Here is a 20,863-nt window from a genome sequence, read left to right on the forward strand (position 1 = left end):
TCCTGCCGACTACGTTTCCAGCATTTTTCTTTTTAAAATATAACCAAATTCCTGGAGAACTAATCCTGAATGAGACGATATTAAATCCCACAACTTTGAACACCTCGAGATTTTTCTCGTTTTCATTGATCTGCAAGTGTTCACGAAATTTACGGTCAGAAATAAAACAAAAATTACTGACAGTGTTTCTCTCTACCTGTCTGTCTCTCTCGATGTCTAAGTCACTCTATGTGTGTGTCTGTGTTTGATGTGTGTGTCTGTCTGTGCACATGTGTGTCTGTCTGTGTGTGTCTGCTGGTCACTCGGGTAACAAGCGCGGATACTTTCCTCAGCCTTCACCTCCTTTCTGAAGTGTGGTTCCCCAGAATTGGACACAATGCTCCAGCTGGGGTCGAACTAGTCGTTTATTTAGGTTTGGCAAAACTTCCTGGTTTGTGTACTCTGTGCCTCTATTTATAATGCCCAGGATCGCATCTTCTTTATTAACTGCTTTGTTAACCTGTCCTGCCACCGAGGAAATCTCTGCTCTGCTCAACTCTGTGGCAGGGTGGGGCTTGAAGCCCCGATTCTCACAGAGACAGCCCACACGTACTCAGACAGCACCAGAATGGCTGAGTGTTTAAAGTGTTGGACTTAAGATCCGATGGGTTTATAGCCACGTTGGTTTGAGCCCCACTCCAGATAACTCTTTAGTTTAAGACCCATTTCCTTTCATCTTGCTCAGTGACACTCGTTTGTCATCAGTTGATTCTCCAACAAACTATGAGATGTTTATAGATATGGAAAGAAAGATCTCATATGTAATTCTTCAAGTCCTATTTTGGCATCTGCTGAATCTGCATTTTTCCCTCGCTCTCTCTGTCACTCTCAACTAACAAAGAGAAGGGATCGTGAAATGTTTTTACATCTTTCAGTCCCCAGCTCTCTCTGTCTCACTATCTGTGTCCCTCTCATTCTCTCACTCTCTTTTTCTCTCTCTCTCTGTTTCTCTCTGTCAATTCAAATTCAAATTCAAATTCAAATGCTTTATTGGCATGAAAGTTTACAGAGAAACATATTGCCAAAGCTTACATAGCAAAAAGGTACATTTTCAACATTTTGTAGGTGTCAATCGATTTGACATTTGTTGGGTACATACAATATTACTTTTAAACAATATTAATTTTAAACAGTCTTAATTTTAAACAGTCCTCAGGTTGTGACATGTTGTTACATATTTGGCCCCAAGGTATGGTCTGTCTCCTTCTCCCAGGACTAATCTCAATTTTGACAGGTCATCCAATTGCTTGAAATCTGGGGTTGTTTGGCTTAGCTTGTTGAATAATATGTTTCTTGATGTGTTGAATTTTTCGCATTTTAGGAGGAAATGCATTTCTGTTTCAACCTCGCCGGCCAGACATTGATCGCATATTCTATTCTCTCTAGGCTGCCAGGATTTCTTGTATCTGCCTTTTTCAATTTCCAGTTGGTGGTCGCTTAGTCTGTACCTGGTGAGGGTCTGTCTCTGTTTTGTGTCTCTGATGGTCGTGAGGTAGTCTGCCAGTTTATATTCTCTTTTTAGGGCCCGGTAACATTCTAATCTGCTTTGGCTTTCGGTTATTTTGTTCCAATGTTCCAGGTAGGTTTCTTTGCATTGTTTAATGATTTGGTTCACTCGGATTGGTGTTTGGACGGCTGTGTTGGTCTGGGGTTGGTCAGGGTCCGGCTGAGTACTTAGTTTCAGTAGCAGCTGACTCAGGGGACTCTTTTCTGGGTTTAGCTCTTGGGTCTGAAAGGCTTTGAAATGAAGGGTGTCTGGGGAGCTAGATTTGAGGTGATTTAGGAAGTTTAGTGCTCGTTTTTGGATGTTTATTATCAGTGGGTATCTGCCTAGTTCGGCTCTGCATGCATTTGTTGGCGTTTTTCTTTGGATGCGAAGGATGCTTCGGCAGAATTCTGCATGTAGGGCTTCTATTGTGTGTTTTTCCCATTTGGTGTAGCTTTGGTGATTTAGCGGGCCCCATACTTCACTACCGTACAGTGCAATGGGCAGGATTATGCTGTCAAATATTTTGAGCCAGATTTTGATTGGGATTTGGATGTTGTAGAACTTTCTTTTTATTGCATATAGGGCTCTTCGAGCTTTTTCTTTTAGTGCATTCACTGCTATGTTGAAGCTCCCTGATGCTGTAATAGTTAGACCAAGGTAGGTGTAGCTCATAGTGTGTCCTATAGTGGTATCACTGAGGGTAAACTGGTATTTGTTTTCCTGACATCTGGGCCTTTTTTGAAAAATCATGATGTTGGTTTTTTTTAGATTTACTGTTAGAGCCCAATTTTGGCAGTATTTGTCGAGTAGGTCTAGTTGTTGCTGTAATCCCTGTTCTGTGGGAGACAGCAGGACCAGGTCGTCCGCATAGAACAGGGATTTCACTTCTCCATCCAGGAGACGGAGACCTGGTGACTCGCTTTGCTCCAGCATGTCTGCTAATTCATTTATGTATATGTTGAACAGGGTCGGGCTCAAATTGCAGCCCTGCTGGACGCCTCTTCTCTGGGTGAAGAAATCGGTGCGTTTGTCTCCAATTTTGACGTCGCATTTGTTTTTCAGATTCATTGATTTAATAAGGTCATAGACTTTGCCCCCTATTCCACACTGAAGAAGTTTATAATAGAGCCCTTCGTGCCATATAGAGTCAAAGGCTTTCTTGAAGTCGATGAAACAGGCGAAAATTTTCCCATTTTTTGTTTGGTGTATATGTTTTCCAATGAGGGTGTGAAGGGTATAGATATGGTCGGCGGTGCGGTGTTTTGGAAGAAAGCCTATTTGGTTTTTTCTGAGGATATTATGTTTATTAAGAAAATCAAGTAACCTACTATTTAGAATACTGCAGAATAACTTCCCTAGACAACTGTTGACACAGATGCCGTGGTAGTTATTTGGGTCTGATTTGTTTCCACTTTTATATATGGGGGAGATTAGTCCTTGGCACCAGATATCGGGAAAACAGCCTGAACGTAATATGATGTTGAATAATTTGAGTACCGCACCCTGCATCTCCATATTGCTGAACTTGAGCATTTCATTTTTGATGTTGTCTGGGCCACAGGCTTTCTTTAGGTGGAGAGATTTTGTTTTTGTGGCCAGTTCTTTCCATGTGATTGGGGAGTCTAGAGGGTTTTGGTTGTCTTTAATTGTTGCTTCTAATGTGTGGAGTTTTCCTGTGACCTGATGTTGACTTGGGTTTGTTTCGTTTATTGGGATGTCTTTGTAGAGGTTTTCAAAATGTGTTCTCCAGATGTCGCCATCTTGGATTGGTAATGCTTGCAGTTGTGTTGTACTCAGGTTATTCTCTCTGTTTCCCTCTCCCTTTTGTGTGGGGCGCGGAGGAGGGAGAGAGTGACAGAGAGAAAGAGATTAACAGGGTTACGGACAAAAAGCGGGGGGTGGGACTGAGCACGACTGCTCTTTCAAAGAGACAGCACAGGCACGGCGGGCCGAATGGCCTCCTTCTGTGCAGTAAGTTTCTATGAATCCAGGACACTCAGAAAAGCTTATTAAATATGTGACATACACATAAACATAGAGAGCAGGCACACATGTCTGTGTGTGTGTGTTCGAGTCTTTGTCTCAAGCAGTGTATAACTACTTCCTCTACCAGGTCATTGATAGTATAGTGGTGAGGATTCAATTCCACGACAGGTTCTCTCTCTCTCTCTGTCTCATATTTAACTCTAATTCTTAAAGTGCTATTTTGGCATCTGCTGAATCTGCATTTTCTCAAGTGTCACTATTGACTAACAAGGAGAAAGAGAATTCGGACTCTACCCCTTTCTGTCACACTATCTGGTCTCTCTGTCTCCCTCTCATTCTCTCTCTTTGTCTCTCTCACTCTCTCTTTCTGTCTCTGTTACACATTTGTCATAAGCCTCCTTTTCTGTCTCTCTCTCTCTGTATCTATCATTGTCCAATTCCAATTCCAATTCCAATTCAAATGCTTTATTGGCATGAAAGTTTACAGAGAACCATATTGCCAAAGCTTACATAGCAAAAAGGTACAGTTTTCCAACATTCTGTAGGTGTCAATCGATTTGACATTTGTTGGGTACATACAATATTACTTTTAAACAATATTAATTTAAACAATCTTTATCTCTCTGAATATCTCTCTGTCTTTCTCTCTCTGTCTCACTATTTGTCCCTTTCTCTGTTTGTCCCGTCTCTCTCTCTCTTTCTCTCTCAGTCCAATTCTGTTCACAGCTCGATTCTTGCTCTGACAGATTTTATATCCGTCAGTTCCTCGTTAGTATAGTGGTGAGTATCCCCGCCTGTCACGCGGGAGACCGGGGTTCAATTCCCCGACGAGGAGGAAGGTTTTATAATTCAAAATTTTAAAACTTTGGCCAACTCCTCAAAACCTCCTTGGGAAAGTAGAATAGAAAAAACATCAACTAAAATAATTTTAAAAGATTTACTGTCATAACAACTTCCTGCACCAGTTCATCGTTAGTATAGAGCTCTCTCTCTCTGGTTTCCTCTCTGTCTCATTCACTGTTCCCCAGTCTCGCTCTCTCTGTCTCATTCACTGTTCCCCAGTCTCTCTCTCTCTGTTTCCGTCTCAGTCTCTCTCTGTGTGCCTCTCTCCATGTCTCTTTCGCTCTTTGGTTCCCTCTCCTTGCTCACTCCTCCCTCTGGGGCTGGTGAATGAGCCAGGTCTGTTCACAGCGCCATTCTTGCTCTGAGCTTCTGCAGAGAACACACAGCAGTGACTTTCGTCAATTCCTCATCAATTCAGTGCACAATCGCCGCCTGTTGCACGGCTGACAGAGGTTCAATTCTGTGATGGGGAGAAATTAGTCTTTCCAGTGTAAAATAATTGTTATATTTCTTGGCGTAACTTAATGTTAAAAAGCGAGGGAGGAACATGGAAGAGTGAAACAATGCGAGGGGAGATTGTCTCTTTGGGAATTTTCTTGAGCGGAGACTGTTCAGGGACTGAGTGCTGTTTTGCTCCAGAGCGATGGATGATTGCTTTATCTAAGCAACATTTAACACTTCACAGACCCAGTAGTCATGGCCGAGTGGTTAAGGCGATGGAGTGAGAAGCCATTGGAGTCTCCCCGTGCAAGTTCGTATTCTGCCGACAACGGTTCCAGCATTTTTCACCCCATTTCATTTCAAAATGTAAACAAATCTCTGGAGAACTGATCCTCAGTTAGGCGGTTTTAAATCCCACAACGTTCAACACCTCGAGACTTTTCTCGTTTTCATTGATCTGCAAGTATTCACCAAATATCCGGTCAGAAATAGAACAAAAACCAGACAAATTAGCGACAGTGTTTCTCTCTACCTGTCTGTCTCTCTCGATGTCTGAGTCACTCTATGTGTGTGTCGATGTGTGTGTCTGTCTGTGTACATGTGTGGCTTTCTGTCTGTGTGTGTCTGCCGGTCACTCGGGTAACATGCGGGGATACTTTCCTCAGCCTTCACCTCCTTCCTAAAGTGCGGTTCCCCAGAATTGGACACAATACGCCAGCTGGGGCCGAACTAGTGTTTTATTTATGTTTCCCATAACTTCCTGGCTTGTGTACTCTGTGCCTCCATTTATAAACCCCAGGATCACATCTGCTTTATTAACAGCTTTGTTAACCTGTCCTGCCACCGAGGGAATCTCTGCTCTGCTCAACTCTGTGGCAGGGTGGGGCTTGAAGACCTGATTCTCACAGAGACAGTCCACGCCCATTAACAGCCCCAGGATGGTCGAGTTGTTAAGACCTTAGACTTAAGATCCAATGGGTTTATGCCCACTTGGGTTCGAACCCCACTCCTGGTTCTTTTTTAATTTAAGACCCATTTCCTTACATTTTGCTCAGTGACACTCGTTTGTCATCTGCTTAATCTCCATCAAACAAACAATGAGATTTTTATAGATACGGAAAGAAAGATTTCATATTTATATGTAATTCTTGAAGTGGTCTTTCGGCATCTGCGGAATCTGCACTTTCGCTCCCTCTCTGTCTCTCCCAACTAACAAAGAGACGGAATCGTAAAATGTTTTTATATCCTTCAGTCTCCACCTCTCTCTCTCTCACTCTCTTTCTGTCTCTCTCTGTTACACATTTGTCATACACCTCCTTTTTTGTCTCTCTGTCTACTTGTTTTTCTCTGTCTGTCTGTCTCTCTCACTGTCTTTCTGTTTCTCTCTGTCTTTCTCTCTCTGTCTATCTGTGTCTTGCTCTCTCTGTCTGGCTCTCTCATTGTCCTCTCTATCTTTGTGTCTCAGTCTTTCTGTCCGTGTGTGTCTCACTCTGTGCCTCTCTCTGTCTCTCTCTCTCCGTGTCTCTCTCGCTCTTTGTTTCCCTCTCCTTGCTCACTCCTCCCTCTGGGTCTGGTGAATGAGCCCAGGTCTGTTCACAGCGCCATTCTTGCTCTGCGCTTCTGCAGTGACTGCAAAGGAGTGTCTTCCGTCAGTTCCTCGTGAAATATAGTGAAGTATCCCCGCCTGTTACGTTGGAAGACGGGGTTTCAATTCCCCGTCGGGAATTAAGCATTTCTAAGATCTGCAATGATGTATCCTGGTGCAGCTTCAAGTGAAAAAGCTGCAGTTAAAAATTGAAGAGTAAAAATTGCGAGAGGGGATTGTCTCTTTGAGAACTTTCTTCAACATAGACTGTTTCGGGGCGCAGTGCTGTTTTGCTCCAGAGCGATGGATGACTGCGATTTTATCTGAGCAAAATTTAATATCTCACAAACCCAGTAGTTGTGGCTGAGTGGTTAAGGCGATGGACTAGAAATCTATTGGGGTCTCCCCGCGCAGGTTCGAATCCTGCCGACTACGTTTCCAGCATTTTTCTTTTTAAAATATAACCAAATTCCTGGAGATCTAATCCTGAATGAGACGATATTAAATCCCACAACTTTGAACACCTCGAGATTTTTCTCGTTTTCATTGATCTGCAAGTGTTCACGAAATTTACGGTCAGAAATAAAACAAAAATTAGCGACAGTGTTTCTCTCTACCTGTCTGTCTCTCTCGATGTCTAAGTCACTCTATGTGTGTGTCTGTGCACATGTGTGTCTGTTTGTGTGTGTCTGCCGGTCACTCGGGTAACAAGCGGGGATACTTTCCTCAGCCTTCACCTCCTTTCTGAAGTGTTGTTCCCCAGAATTGGACACAATACTCCAGCTGGGGTCGAACTAGTCGTTTATTTAGGTTTGGCAAAACTTCCTGGTTTGTGTTCTCTGTGCCTCTATTTATAATGCCCAGGATCGCATCTTCTTTATTAACTGCTTTGTTAACCTGTCCTGCCACCGAGGAAATCTCTGCTCTGCTCAACTCTGTGGCAGGGTGGGGCTTGAAGCCCCGATTCTCACAGAGACAGTCCACACGTGCTCAGACAGCACCAGAATGGCTGAGTGGTTAAGGTGTTGGACTTAAGATCCGATGGGTTTATACCCACGTTGGTTCAAACCCCACTCCAGGTAACTCTTTAATTTAAGACCCATTTCCTTTCATCCTGCTCAGTGACACTCGTTTGTCATCTGCAGAATCTCCATCAAACAAACAATGAGATTTTTATAGATACGGAAAGAAAGATTTCATATTTTTATGTCATTCTTAGAGTGCTATTTTGGCATCTGCTGAATCTGCATTGTCGCTCACTCTCAACTAACAAAGAGAAGTAATCGTAAAATGTTTTTATATTTTTCAGTCTCCACCTCTGTCTCACTATCCGTCTCTCTGTCTCCCTCTCATTCTCTCACTCGCTTTCTGTCTCTCTCTGTTACACATTTGTCATATGCCTCCATTTCTCTCTCTCTCTCTTTCATTCTCCTGTTGATCACTGCTCCCTCTGGGGCTGGTGAATGAGCCCAGGTCTGTTCAGAGCTCCATTCTTGCTCTGCGATTCTGCACAGTAACGCCATCCATCAGTTCCTCGTCAGATATAGTGAACTATCCCCAACTGCTACTCCCGAGGTCGGCTTTCAATTCCACGATGGAGTGAAAGCATTTTTAAGATGTCAAACTGTATTTCTATTTCCTGGTGTAGCTTTATGTTAAAAAGCTACAGTGAGAAACAGAAGAGTAAAAAACATGTGAGAGGAGATTGTCTCTTTGAGAATTTTCTTGAGCGGAGACTGTTCAGGGACTGAGTGCTGTTTTGCTCCAGAGCGATGGATGATTGCGGTTTTATCTGAGCAACATTTAAAGAGTTACAGACCCAGTAGGCGTGGCCGAGTGGTTAAGGCGATGAACTAGCAATCCATTGGGGTTCTCCCCGCTCAGGTTCGAATCCTGCCGACTACGGTTCCAGCATTTTTCATTTCAAAATATAATTAAATCCCTGGGGAACTAATCTTGAGTGGGGCGGAATTAAATCCAACACCTCGAAGTTTTTCACTTTTTCATGGTGCAAATATTCAAGAAATATACGGTCGGAAATAGAACAACAATCAGACAAATCAGGGTTTCAACTAATTTGGCAGGGGTCCATCCTTTCCTGATATGTATACCCTCGGATTTCTGGTATCTCCTTGTAAATCTTCTCTGCACCCTCTCTGTGTCTGTGTGTCTGCCTGTGTCTGTGTGTGTGTCTCTCTGTGTCTGTGTGTCTGTGTGTCTCTCTCTGCTCAAATCTGTGGCAAGGTGGAGCATGAAGGCCCGATTCTCTTAGAGACAGTCTGTCAACAGCACCAGCACCAGAATGGCCGAGTGGTTAAGGCGTTGGACTTAAAATCCAATGGGTTTATGCCCACGTGGGTTCGAACCCCACTCCTGGTAACTTTTTAATTTAAGATCCATTTCCTTTCATCCTGCTCAGTGACACTCGCTTGTCAACAGCTGATTCTCCAACAAACAATGAGATGTTTATAGATATGGAAAGAAAGATCTCATATGTAATTCTTCAAGTCCTATTTTGGCATCTGCCGAATCTGCATTTTTCTCTCTGTCTCTCTCTGTCTGTCTCTGTCTGTCTCTCTCTGTCTGTCTCTCTCTGTTTCTCTGTCTGTCACTCTGTCTCTCTCGGTCTGTCTCTGTCTTTCACTCTTTGTCTGTTTCTCTGTCTGTTTCTCTCTGACTGTCTCTCTCTGTGTGTCCCTGTGTCTCTCTCTCTGTTTCTCTCTCTGTCTCTGTCGTTCTCATTTGTCCAGTTTTGTTCACAGCTCGATTCTTGCTCTGACCGACTCTGCACGTGTTAATTCCTCATTAGTATAATGGTGAGTGTCCTTGCTTATTATTTGAATCGACCGGGGTTCAATTCGCCGATGGGGCGGGCAATTTTTAACAAGCCCAATTTTAAACATTTATAAAGCTTCTTAAAATCATTCTCTTCAGAACAGAAAAAATCCACTTTTGGATTTGAGACTAGATTCTTGGTGCCCACCTGGTGTAGAGATGTGAACCATTACGTTTCTCACTGGGCAGCATTTCAAAATTAAACAAACTCCCAGTCGGTTTAATCGTCAATTACAAGGCTTAAAGTTCCATGGATTGTAACAGCTCGACATTTCAACTGATCTGCAAGAGTTGACGAAATCTACGACAAGAATCTCACTATCTGTCCCTCTGTCTCCCTCTCATTCTCTCACTCTCTTTCTGTCTCTCTCTGTTACACATTTGTCATACGCCTCCGTTTCTCTCTCTCTCTCTCTCCAATTCCAATTCCAATTCAAATGCTTTATTGGCATGAAAGTTTACAGAGAACCATATTGCCAAAGCTTACATAGCAAAAAGGTACAGTTTTCCAACATTCTGTAGGTGTCAATCGATTTGACATTTGTTGGTTACATACAATATTACTTTTAAACAATATTAACTTTAAACAGTCTTTGTACTTCATTTGGTACGTTCAATATTAATTTTAAACAGTCTTAATTTTAAACAGTCCTCAGGTTGTGACATGTTGTTACATATTTGGCCCCAAGGTATGGTCTGTCTCCTTCTCCTAGGACTAATCTCAATTTTGACAGGTCATCCAATTCCTTGAAATCTGGGGTTGTTTGGCTTAGCTTGTTGAATAATATGTTTCTTGATGTGTTGAATTTTTCGCATTTTAGGAGGAAATGCATCTCTGTTTCAACCTCGCCTGCCAGACATTGATCGCATATTCTATTCTCTCTAGGCTGCCAGGATTTCTTGTATCTGCCTTTTTCAATTTCCAGTTGGTGGTCGCTTAGTCTGTACCTGGTGAGGGTCTGTCTCTGTTTTGTGTCTCTGATGGTCGTGAGGTAGTCTGCCAGTTTATATTCTCTTTTTAGGGCCCGGTAACATTCTAATCTGCTTTGGCTTTCGGTTATTTTGTTCCAATGTTCCAGGTAGGTTTCTTTGCATTTTTTAATGATTTGGTTCACTCGGATTGGTGTTTGGACGGCTGTGTTGGTCTGGGGCTGGTCAGGGTCCGGCTGAGTACTTAGTTTCAGTAGCAGCTGACTCAGGGGACTTTTTTCTGGGTTTAGCTCTTGGGTCTGAAAGGCTTTGAAATGAAGGGTGTCTGGGGAGCTAGATTTGAGGTGATTTAGGAAGTTTAGTGCTCGTTTTTGGATGTTTATTATCAGTGGGTATCTGCCTAGTTCGGCTCTGCATGCATTTGTTGGCGTTTTTCTTTGGGTGCGAAGGATGCTTCGGCAGAATTCTGCATGTAGGGCTTCTATTGTGTGTTTTTCCCATTTAGTGTAGCTTTGGTGATTTAGCGGGCCCCATACTTCACTACCGTACAGTGCTATGGGCAGGATTATGCTGTCAAATATTTTGAGCCAGATTTTGATTGGGATTTGGATGTTGTAGAATTTTCTTTTTATTGCATATAGGGCTCTTCGTGCTTTTTCTTTTAGTGCATTCACTGCTATGCTGAAGCTCCCTGATGCTGTAATAGTTAGACCAAGGTAGGTGTAGCTCATAGTGTGTCCTATAGTGGTATCACTGAGGGTAAACTGGTATTTGTTTTCCTGACATCTGGGCCTTTTTTGAAAAATCATGGTGTTGGTTTTCTTTAGATTTACTGTTAGAGCCCAATTTTGGCAGTATTTGTCGAGTAGGTCCAGTTGTTGCTGTAATCCCTGTTCTGTGGGAGACAGCAGAACCAGGTCGTCCGCATAGAACAGGGATTTCACTTCTCCATCCAGGAGACGGAGACCTGGTGACTCGCTTTGCTCCAGCATGTCTGCTAATTCATTTATGTATATGTTGAACAGGGTCGGGCTCTCTCTCTCTCTCTGTCCTTCTCTTGTTGATCATTCCTTCCTGTGGGGCTGGAGAATGAGCTCAGGTCTTTTCAGAGCGCCATTCTTGCTCTGCGATTCTGCACAGTAACGCCATCCATCAGATCCTCGTCAGATTTTGTGAACTATCCCCAACTGCAACTCCCGAGGTCGGCTTTCAATTCCGCGATGGAGTGGAAGCATTTTTAAGATGTCAAACTGTATTTCTATTTCCTGGTGTAGCTTTATGTTAAAAAGCTGCAGTGAGAAACAGAAGAGTAAAAAACATGTGAGAGGAGATTGTCTCTTTGAGAATTTTCTTGAGCGGAGACTGTTCAGGGACTAAGTGCTGTTTTGCTCCAGAGCGATGGATGATTGCGGTTTTATCTGAGCAACATTTAAAAGCTTACAGACGCAGTAGGCGTGGCCGAGTGGTTAAGGCGATTAGCTAGAAATCCATTGGGGCCTCCCCGCGCTGGTTCGAATCCTGCCGACTACGGTTCCAGTATTTTTCATTTCAAAATATAATTAAATTCCTGGGGAACTAATCCTGAGTTGGGCGGAATTAAATCCAACACCTCGAAGTTTTTCACTTTTTCATGGTGCAAATATTCAAGAAATATACGGTCGGAAATAGAACAACAATCAGACAAATGAGGGTTTCAACTAATTTGGCAGGGGTCCATCCTTTCCTGATATGTATACCCTCGGATTTCTGGTATCTCCTTGTAAATCTTCTCTGTACCGTCTGTGTGTCTGCCTGTGTCTGTGTGTGTCTGTCTCTGTGTCTGTGTATCTGTCTGTGTGTCTCTCTCTGCTCAAATCTGTGGCAAGGTGGAGCTTGAAGGCCCGATTCTCTTAGAGACAGTCTGGCAACAGCACCAGCACCAGGATGGCCGAGTGGTTAAGGCGTTGGACTTAAATTCCATATAGGTTTATGCCCACGTGGGTTCGAACCCCACTCCTGGTAACTTTTTAATTTAAGATCCATTTCCTTTCATCCTGCTCAGTGACACTCGCTTGTCAACAGCTGATTCTCCAACAAACAATGAGATGTTCATAGATATGGAAAGAAAGATCTCATATGTAATTCTTCAAGTCCTATTTTGGCATCTGCCGAATCTGCATTTTTCTCTCTGTCTCTCTCTGTCTGTCTCTGTCTGTCTGTCTCTCTCTGTTTCTCTGTCTGTCACTCTGTCTGTCTCTCTCTGTCTGTCTCTGTCTCTCACTCTCTGTCTGTTTCTCTGTCTGTTTCTCTCTGACTGTCTCTCTCTGTGTCCCTGTGTCTCTCTCTCTGTTTCTCTCTCTGTCTCTGTCGTTCTCATTTGTCCAGTTTTGTTCACAGCTCGATTCTTGCTCTGACCGACTTTGCACGTGTTAATTCCTCATTCGTATAATGGTGAATATCCCTGCTTGTTATTTGAATCGACCGTGGTTCAAATCGCCGATGGGGCGGGCAATTTTTATCAACCCCAATTTTAAACATTTATAAAGCTTCTTAAAATCATTCTCTTCAGAACAGAAAAAATCCACTTTTGGATTTGAGACTAGATTCTTGGTGCCCACCTGGTGTGGAACTGTGAACCATTACGTTTCTCACTGGGCAGCATTTCAAAATTAAACAAACTCCCAGTCGGTTTAATCGTCAATTACAAGGCTTAAAGTTCCATTGAATGTAACAGCTCGACATTTCAACTGATCTGCAAGAGTTGACGAAATCTACGACAAGAATCTCACTATCTGTCACTCTGTCTCCCTCTCATTCTCTCACTCTCTTTCTGTCTCTCTCTGTTACACATTTGTCATACGCCTCCGTTTCTCTCTCTCTCTCTCTCTCTCTCTCTCTGTCTCTCTCAGTTCAGTTCAGTTTTCAGTTCAAATGCTTTATTGGCATGAAAGTTTACAGAGAACCATATTGCCAAAGCTTACATAGCAAAAAGGTACAGTTTTCCAACATTCTGTAGGTGTCAATCGATTTGACATTTGTTGGGTACATACAATATTAGTTTTAAACAATATTAATTTTAAACAGTCTTTGTACTTCATTTGGTACGTTCAATATTAATTTTAAACAGTCTTAATTTTAAACAGTCCTCAGGTTGTGACATGTTGTTACATATTTGGCCCCTAGGTATGGTCTGTCTCCTTCTCCTAGGACTAATCTCAATTTTGACAGGTCATCCAATTCCTTGAAATCTGGGGTTGTTTGGCTTAGCTTGTTGAATAATATGTTTCTTGATGTGTTGAATTTTTCGCATTTTAGGAGGAAATGCATCTCTGTTTCAACCTCGCCGGCCAGACATTGATCGCATATTCTATTCTCTCTAGGCTGCCAGGATTTCTTGTATCTGCCTTTTTCAATTTCCAGTTGGTGGTCGCTTAGTCTGTACCTGGTGAGGGTCTGTCTCTGTTTTGTGTCTCTGATGGTCGTGAGGTAGTCTGCCAGTTTATATTCTCTTTTTAGGGCCCGGTAACATTCTAATCTGCTTTGGCTTTCGGTTATTTTGTTCCAATGTTCCAGGTAGGTTTCTTTGCATTTTTTAATGATTTGGTTCACTCGGATTGGTGTTTGGACGGCTGTGTTGGTTTGGGGCTGGTCAGGGTCCGGCTGAGTACTTAGTTTCAGTAGCAGCTGACTCAGGGGACTCTTTTCTGGGTTTAGCTCTTGGGTCTGAAAGGCTTTGAAATGAAGGGTGTCTGGGGAGCTAGATTTGAGGTGATTTAGGAAGTTTAGTGCTCGTTTTTGGATGTTTATTATCAGTGGGTATCTGCCTAGTTCGGCTCTGCATGCATTTGTTGGCGTTTTTCTTTGGGTGCGAAGGATGCTTCGGCAGAATTCTGCATGTAGGGCTTCTATTGTGTGTTTTTCCCATTTAGTGTAGCTTTGGTGATTTAGCGGGCCCCATACTTCACTACCGTACAGTGCAATGGGCAGGATTATGCTGTCAAATATTTTGAGCCAGATTTTGATTGGGATTTGGATGTTGTAGAATTTTCTTTTTATTGCATATAGGGCTCTTCGTGCTTTTTCTTTTAGTGCATTCACTGCTATGCTGAAGCTCCCTGATGCTGTAATAGTTAGACCAAGGTAGGTGTAGCTCATAGTGTGTCCTATAGTGGTATCACTGAGGGTAAACTGGTATTTGTTTTCCTGACATCTGGGCCTTTTTTGAAAAATCATGATGTTGGCTTTCTTTAGATTTACTGTTAGAGCCCAATTTTGGCAGTATTTGTCGAGTAGGTCTAGTTGTTGCTGTAATCCCTGTTCTGTGGGAGACAGCAGAACCAGGTCATCCGCATAGAACAGGGATTTCACTTCTCCATCCAGGAGACGGAGACCTGGTGACTCGCTTTGCTCCAGCATGTCTGCTAATTCATTTATGTATATGTTGAACAGGGTCGGGCTCAAATTGCAGCCCTGCCGAACGCCTCTTCTCTGGGTGAAGAAATCGGTGCGTTTGTCTCCAATTTTGACCCCGCATTTGTTTTTCAGATACATTGATTTAATAAGGTCATAGACTTTGCCCCCTATTCCACACTGAAGAAGTTTATAATAGAGCCCTTCGTGCCATATAGAGTCAAAGGCTTTCTTGAAGTCGATGAAACAGGCGAATATTTTCCCATTTTTTGTTTGGTGTATATGTTTTTCAATGAGGGTGTGAAGGGTATAGATATGGTCGGCGGTGCGGTGTTTTGGAAGAAAGCCTATTTGGTTTTTTCTGAGGATATTATGTTTGTTAAGAAAATCAAGTAATCTACTATTTAGAATACTGCAGAATAACTTCCCTAGACAACTGTTGACACAGATGCCGCGGTAGTTATTTGGGTCTGATTTGTTTCCACTTTTATATATGGGGGTGATTAGTCCTTGGCACCAGATATCGGGAAAACAGCCTGAACGTAATATGATGTTGAATAATTTGAGTACCGCACCCTGCATCTCCATATTGCTGAACTTGAGCATTTCATTTTTGATGTTGTCTGGGCCACAGGCTTTCTTTAGGTGGAGAGATTTTGTTTTTGTGGCCAGTTCTTTCCATGTGATTGGGGAGTCTAGAGGGTTTTGGTTGTCTTTAATTGTTGCTTCTAATGTGTGGAGTTTTTCTGTGACCTGATGTTGACTTGGGTTTGTTTCGTTTATTGGGATGTCTTTGTAGAGGTTTTCAAAATGTGTTCTCCAGATGTCGCCATCTTGGATTGGTAATGCTTGCAATTGTGTTGTACTCAGGTTATTCCACATTTCCCAGAATTGTTTTGGATTGGTGGAGTTTTCAATTTCTTCGAGTATTTTGTGGGTATAGTTTTGTGTTTTGTTCCTAATGGTGTGTTTATATCTTTTGAGTGTTTCATTGTATCTAGTACGTAGGTCCGGATTGTTTGGTTGGCGATGCTTTTGGTTTGATATTTTTCTCAGGCCTTTTCTGGCATTTTTGCATTCGTGGTCAAACCATTTCTTATTTTTATTTTGTCTTTTGTGACGCTTCCTCTTCTGTTTCACAAGGTCGGCTTTTACAGCTGCCTCATGGAAGATCATATTTATATCCTCTATGGCCATGTTTACACCATCTCTGGTGATCTCGTATGGGTTTTCTTTAAATTTTGATATTTTACTTGTGAGATCAGGTGACTTTAGTGCTGTGATGAATTTTTCTCCACTGTCTGGGGCCCATCTGTATGTCTGGTTTATTTTATGGAGCTTACTGGGTTCTTTTTTTGTGTCTGTAGTTTGGGCAGAAAGTTTAAGGTACATACTTATTTGGTTATGGTCTGAGAGGGGGGATTGCTGCCTGACAGTGAATGAGTTGGTATCGCAGGGGTCCAGGTCAGTGATTGTATAGTCCACCACACTAGACCCAAGAGTTGAGGAGTATGTGAGTCTCCCTAGGGAGTCCCCTCTGAACCTACCATTAACTATGTACAGGCCTAAGGCTCGGCAGAGTTGCACTACCTCCCTACCACTTTTATTTATTTCACGATCAATGTTGTTCCGATTTGCGATGACTGGTGTGACATCTAAAGGGGTCTGGCCAAACACATGGTTGTTTCCCTGTGGGTCTATGAAGTCAGGTTCACAACCGGTCCTTGCATTTAGGTCCCCACATATTATCACCTTTCCTTGGGCCTGGAAATGGCTGATTTCCATGTGGAGAGTATCAAATAACTCCTCTTCGAAATATGGCGATTCTATTGGAGGTATGTAGATCGCACATAAGTAAACATCTTTTTTTGCTATTCCTATATTTTTATCTAGTTTTAGCCATACGTGTGATTTTCCCTGTTTTACCGGTGAGATGTGTTTGTCCAGTTCTCCCTTATACCACACCAATATTCCCCCGGAGGTTCTGCCCTTGCGTGTTTTAGTGTTCTTTACTGAGGGCACAATGATTTCATGGTACATTGGAGGACAGTGGGTCGGCACGTCCTTTTGGCACCATGTTTCTGTTAACACAATTATATCAATGTCTTTTATAGCTTTTAGGAATTCAGGGTCTGTACTCTTCGTCCCAAAAGTTGAGGAGCGGAGGCCCTGGATATTCCAGCCGCTCATGTGGAAAGAACGCATTTATATAGTTCAATAAAACGAAATAAAATGGACCTATTTTGTGGGATGAGTGTGGAAACACTATTTTCGATAATGCTAAATGATGATTTAGTATAAATTTCATGAGGCATGCACATATATCTATCTAATAATAGTAATAATACTGATCAATAATGATAATGATAAATAACAATATTAATAATTTCTCCGGCTTTCTATCAGGCTGTTCAGCATCGTCATGATCTTTCTCAGTTCTTGGTCTACAGTCTGTGGTCTAGAGGGGGGTCTTGGCTCAGGTATAAATGTACGGTTCTGTTGTTGGTTTTGTAATGGGGGGTGGGGGACATTGGTGGTCCTGTTTGGGCTCCCAATGGTAGAGGGGGTGGGAGGGCTGCGTCTTCTGGCAGTGTTTATGAGGTTTCTTGCGAAGACCCACATCCGCTGTTTGAGTAGATGTATTTCGTCATAGAGGTCCCTTGTGTTGATGTTTGGATGATGGGCCAGGGAGACGTTGGGGAGGACAGAACATCTCGTGTCGATCTCCCTGTTGGTGTTGTGGATTATATAGGCTGGGGTGTCCTTTCTGGGCAGTAGTGTGGAGATCACGATCCGCGCCTCGGGGAATTCCCTGCTGGCCTTTTCCGCCATCCTGCTCACCACCCTAGCAGTGCCTTCCTGTAGGGTGCGTAGGTCGTTCGTGCCTGTGTGGATCACAATCCATTTGGGGCTTCCAAGGGATTCTTTGTTCAGGATCTTCATTGCTTGGTCTGTGTTGCTGCACCATTTTTTCAGGACTTGATGGTCTGGGAACAGCCTCTGGGGGTCCAGAAACTTTCCGTTGGAGTCGGTCAGCAGGACCGCCTGAGGGGCTGGTTTTTCAGGCTGGGTAACAGTAGTCTGGGTAGGACTCGCCTGGTGGCTGGTTGTTGGCTGGGTTTCTGGGATATGTTGTGTGGCAGGAGCGGGGTTTGGGGCTTTCGGTGTGTCCTCGTTTGGGGGGGTATCTTTCGGTTTTTGTGTTCCTGTGTGTGAGGACTGGGTAGCAGTAGTCTGGGCATGATTCTACTGGGGGCTGGTTGGAGCGGGGTTTGTGGCTTTCGGTGTGTCGTCGTGTGGGTTGGCATCCGGCGGGTTCTGTGTCCTTGTGTGTGTTGTTTTTGTGTCCTCAGGTTTTTGGACCTTAAGAGGTTTGTGTTGCCTGCTGAGCCTTTCTACGGTCTCCTTCGTTTTGTTTAGTTGAGTACGGAGTTCTTTGATCTCATTTCTTTGCTCCTCTATGGTCTTTGTCATCTTGTGGGTGGTGGACTCGTGTTCCGTTTTTAGCTGTTTGAATTCCTCCTTCAGATTCTTGGCCAGTGTTTCTCTGTATTCGTTGAAATCAAGTTCTAGTTTGGCCAGATTCTCTTTCATCATTTTGTTTTCGTTGAGAGGTGTGGGGGGGGGGGGTGGAGATGGACAGGGAGGTGTTTTCCTCTGCTGGTCTCTCTTCTTCTTCCTCCACTTGGTTCTCATCATCCTCTGTTCGACCTTCTTTTGCTTCCTGTCCATTGGTCCTCTTTGTGTCTGCCTTAGTTTTCAACTGGGGGAATTCCTTTTCGAAGGAGTCCAGATTTTCCACATTCCCCTGTATCATGATCTTTCTATTTTTGTTGTAGTAGCTTATGGTTAGCAGGGGGTCATCTTTATCTAGGTTTCCATCTTTACATATTTTCAGTCTGCCTCCACTGCCAATACCTTCACTGGAGACGTATGTGTAGTGTTTTTGTAAAGTCTCCTTCCAGGAGGTGAAGTATTCGGTGTAGAATATGAGGTTGTTCTTCAGCTTAGTCCCTTTGTGTGTGGTATAGTCCACGTACAGGATTTCTGGGTTATTTTTTAGTGTTGTGTACTTGTATTTTTCCTTTGCTTTATTTTTTGTGCATTGCTCAGGATATATCATTTCCCTGCTCATTGTAGTCGTTTGTTTTTTGTCTCAGATAGATATCTTTTTTTTCTTCTCTTTTTTGTGTCGTGTTCCACTTTTAGGTCCAAAATTGGGAGTTTTTCAGGGGTTCATCTTTGATATAGCTGTTCTTAAAGGTTTATCTTTCTCTTTCTCTCACAGGATCTTGGTTCGGGTAGTTTATCGTTTCTCTCGGGTTTCTATTCCTTTTCCTCGCGGGTTTGTTGTTCTTTTTTCAGGTATTTAAATAAAATTAAACTTTTTCCGAACTAACTTTAACTAAAATGAAACTTAGGTAGAATTAGGTAAAACTTATTTCTCCGGTTATTTTTTTTTTTCTCTTCCGACTCTCTCACTCGCTCTCCGGGCCTCGGACTCGCTCTCTCTCTCCATGTTCCAAACTCGTACACTCTCCGTGCCCCGGACTCATTCGCTTTCCGCGCTCTGGGCGGATCTCCTCGTGTCGTCGTGTCGGTCTCAGGCCCCCGGGTTTTTTGACTGACCAGGCTGTTTTCTGCCCTGGTCTCCCGGTCTCCGTTCCCGCGGTCTCTGGGCCTCGTGGTCTCGGGTTCACCCTCCCCAGGCCTCTTACTCATTTTCCCGGTTCGGGCCGCTCCTCCCGTTCTTCGACCTCGCGGTCTCGGGTTCGCCCTTCCCAGGCCTCTTACTTGTTTTCCCGGTTCGGGCCGCTCCTCCCGGTCTCCGATCCCGCAGTCTCTGGGCCTCGCGTTCTCGGGTTCACCCTCCCCAGGCCTCTTATTTATTGTCCTGGTTCGGGCTGCTCCTCCCGGTCTCCGGTCTCGCGGTTCAGGCCTCTGTTTCTCTCTCTCTCCAGCTTTTTCTCTCCAGCTGGTGTTTCCTCTCCTCTCTCTCTCTCACGCTCCGATGTCCTCTCTCTCTGTTGCCGGGATCTCTCTCTCTGTTCCCGGGTTCTCTCTCTCTCTGTTCCCGCGACCTCGCTCTCTCTCTCTCTCTGTCCCCGGGCCTTACTGTGTCTCTGGGCCGGTCTCTCGGTCTCGGTGAGCCGGGCTGTGTCCCGGGTGTCTCCGGGCTCTCGGTGTCCTGGTGCCGGGTCGCTCGGTCTCTCTCTCTCACACTCCCAATCTCTCTCTCTCACACTCCCAATCTCTAGCTCTCTCTCTCTCTCTCTCTCTGTCCTTCTGTTGTTGATCACTCCTTCCTCTGGGGCTGGAGAATGAGCCCAGGTCTGTTCAGAGCTCCATTCTTGCTCTGCGATTCTGCACAGTAACGCCATCCATCAGTTCCTCGTCAGATATAGTGAACTATCCCTAACTGCAACTCCCGAGGTCGGCTTTCAATTCCGCGATGGAGTGGAAGCATTTTTAAGATGTCAAACTGTATTTCTATTTCCTGGTGTAGCTTTGTGTTAAAAAGCTACAGTGATAAACGGAAGAGTAAAAAATATGCGAGAGGAGATTGTCTCTTGAAATTTCATGACACGAGACTGTTCAGGGACTGAGTGCTGTTTTGCTTCAGAGCGATGGATGATTGCAATTTTATCTGAGCAACATTTAAAGTTTCACAGACCTCGTAGTTGTGGCCGAGTGGTTAAGGCCATGGACTAGAAATCCATTGATGGTTCTTCCTGGTTACGTTCGACACCTGCCGACTATGGTTACAACACTACTCATTTCTTAATGTAACCAAATTCCAGGGGAACTAATCCTGAGTTGGGCGGAATTAAATCCAACACATCGAAGTTTTTCACTTTTTCATTGTGCAAGTATGCACGAAATATACGGTCGCTAAAAGAACAATAATCAGACAAATCAGGGTATAAACTAATTTGGCAGCGGTCCATACCTTCCTGATATATATACCCTCGCATTTCTGGTATCATCCTTGTAAATCCTCTCTGTGTCTGTGTGTCTCTGTGTCGGTCTGTGTGTCTCGCCATGTGTGTGTGTCTACCTGTGTGTCTCTCTGTGTTGGTCTGTGTGTGTCTCTCTGTGTCGGTCTGTGTTTCTCTCTGTGTCTGTGTGTCTGCCTGTGTTGGTCTGTGTGTCTGTGTGTTTATGTGTGTGTCGGTCTGTGTGTCTCTCTGTGTCGGTCTGTGTGTCTCTCTGTGTCTGTTTGTTTATGTGTGTGTCGGTCTGTGTGTCTCTCTCTGCTCTGCTCAACTCTGTGGCAGGTTGGTGCTTCAAGGCCCGATTCTCTCAGAGCCAGCGCGTGAGTAATA

The 20,863-nt window shown here is 43.8% G+C and overlaps 4 non-coding genes across 4 annotated transcripts; all 4 read left to right on the forward strand.

The window, feature by feature from the left end:
- The first annotated feature begins 4,277 nt into the window (after window positions 1–4,277).
- Window positions 4,278–4,349, forward strand: trnad-guc (transfer RNA aspartic acid (anticodon GUC)). Its single transcript has one exon. It is a non-coding gene; the product is annotated as a tRNA-Asp (tRNA).
- A 3,856-nt stretch (window positions 4,350–8,205) lies between these two features.
- trnaa-agc (transfer RNA alanine (anticodon AGC)) lies at window positions 8,206–8,288 on the forward strand. The gene has a single exon. It is a non-coding gene; the product is annotated as a tRNA-Ala (tRNA).
- Window positions 8,289–8,679: 391 nt separating this feature from the next.
- Window positions 8,680–8,762, forward strand: trnal-uaa (transfer RNA leucine (anticodon UAA)). The gene has a single exon. It is a non-coding gene; the product is annotated as a tRNA-Leu (tRNA).
- Window positions 8,763–12,065: 3,303 nt separating this feature from the next.
- Window positions 12,066–12,149, forward strand: trnal-uaa (transfer RNA leucine (anticodon UAA)). Its single transcript has one exon. It is a non-coding gene; the product is annotated as a tRNA-Leu (tRNA).
- Window positions 12,150–20,863: the final 8,714 nt, after the last annotated feature.

The sequence above is a fragment of the Somniosus microcephalus genome, chromosome 4 (genome assembly GCF_052327205.1).
Source record: "Somniosus microcephalus isolate GS21.2 chromosome 4, FLI_Smic_1.0, whole genome shotgun sequence".
NCBI classification, from domain to species: domain Eukaryota; kingdom Metazoa; phylum Chordata; class Chondrichthyes; order Squaliformes; family Somniosidae; genus Somniosus; species Somniosus microcephalus.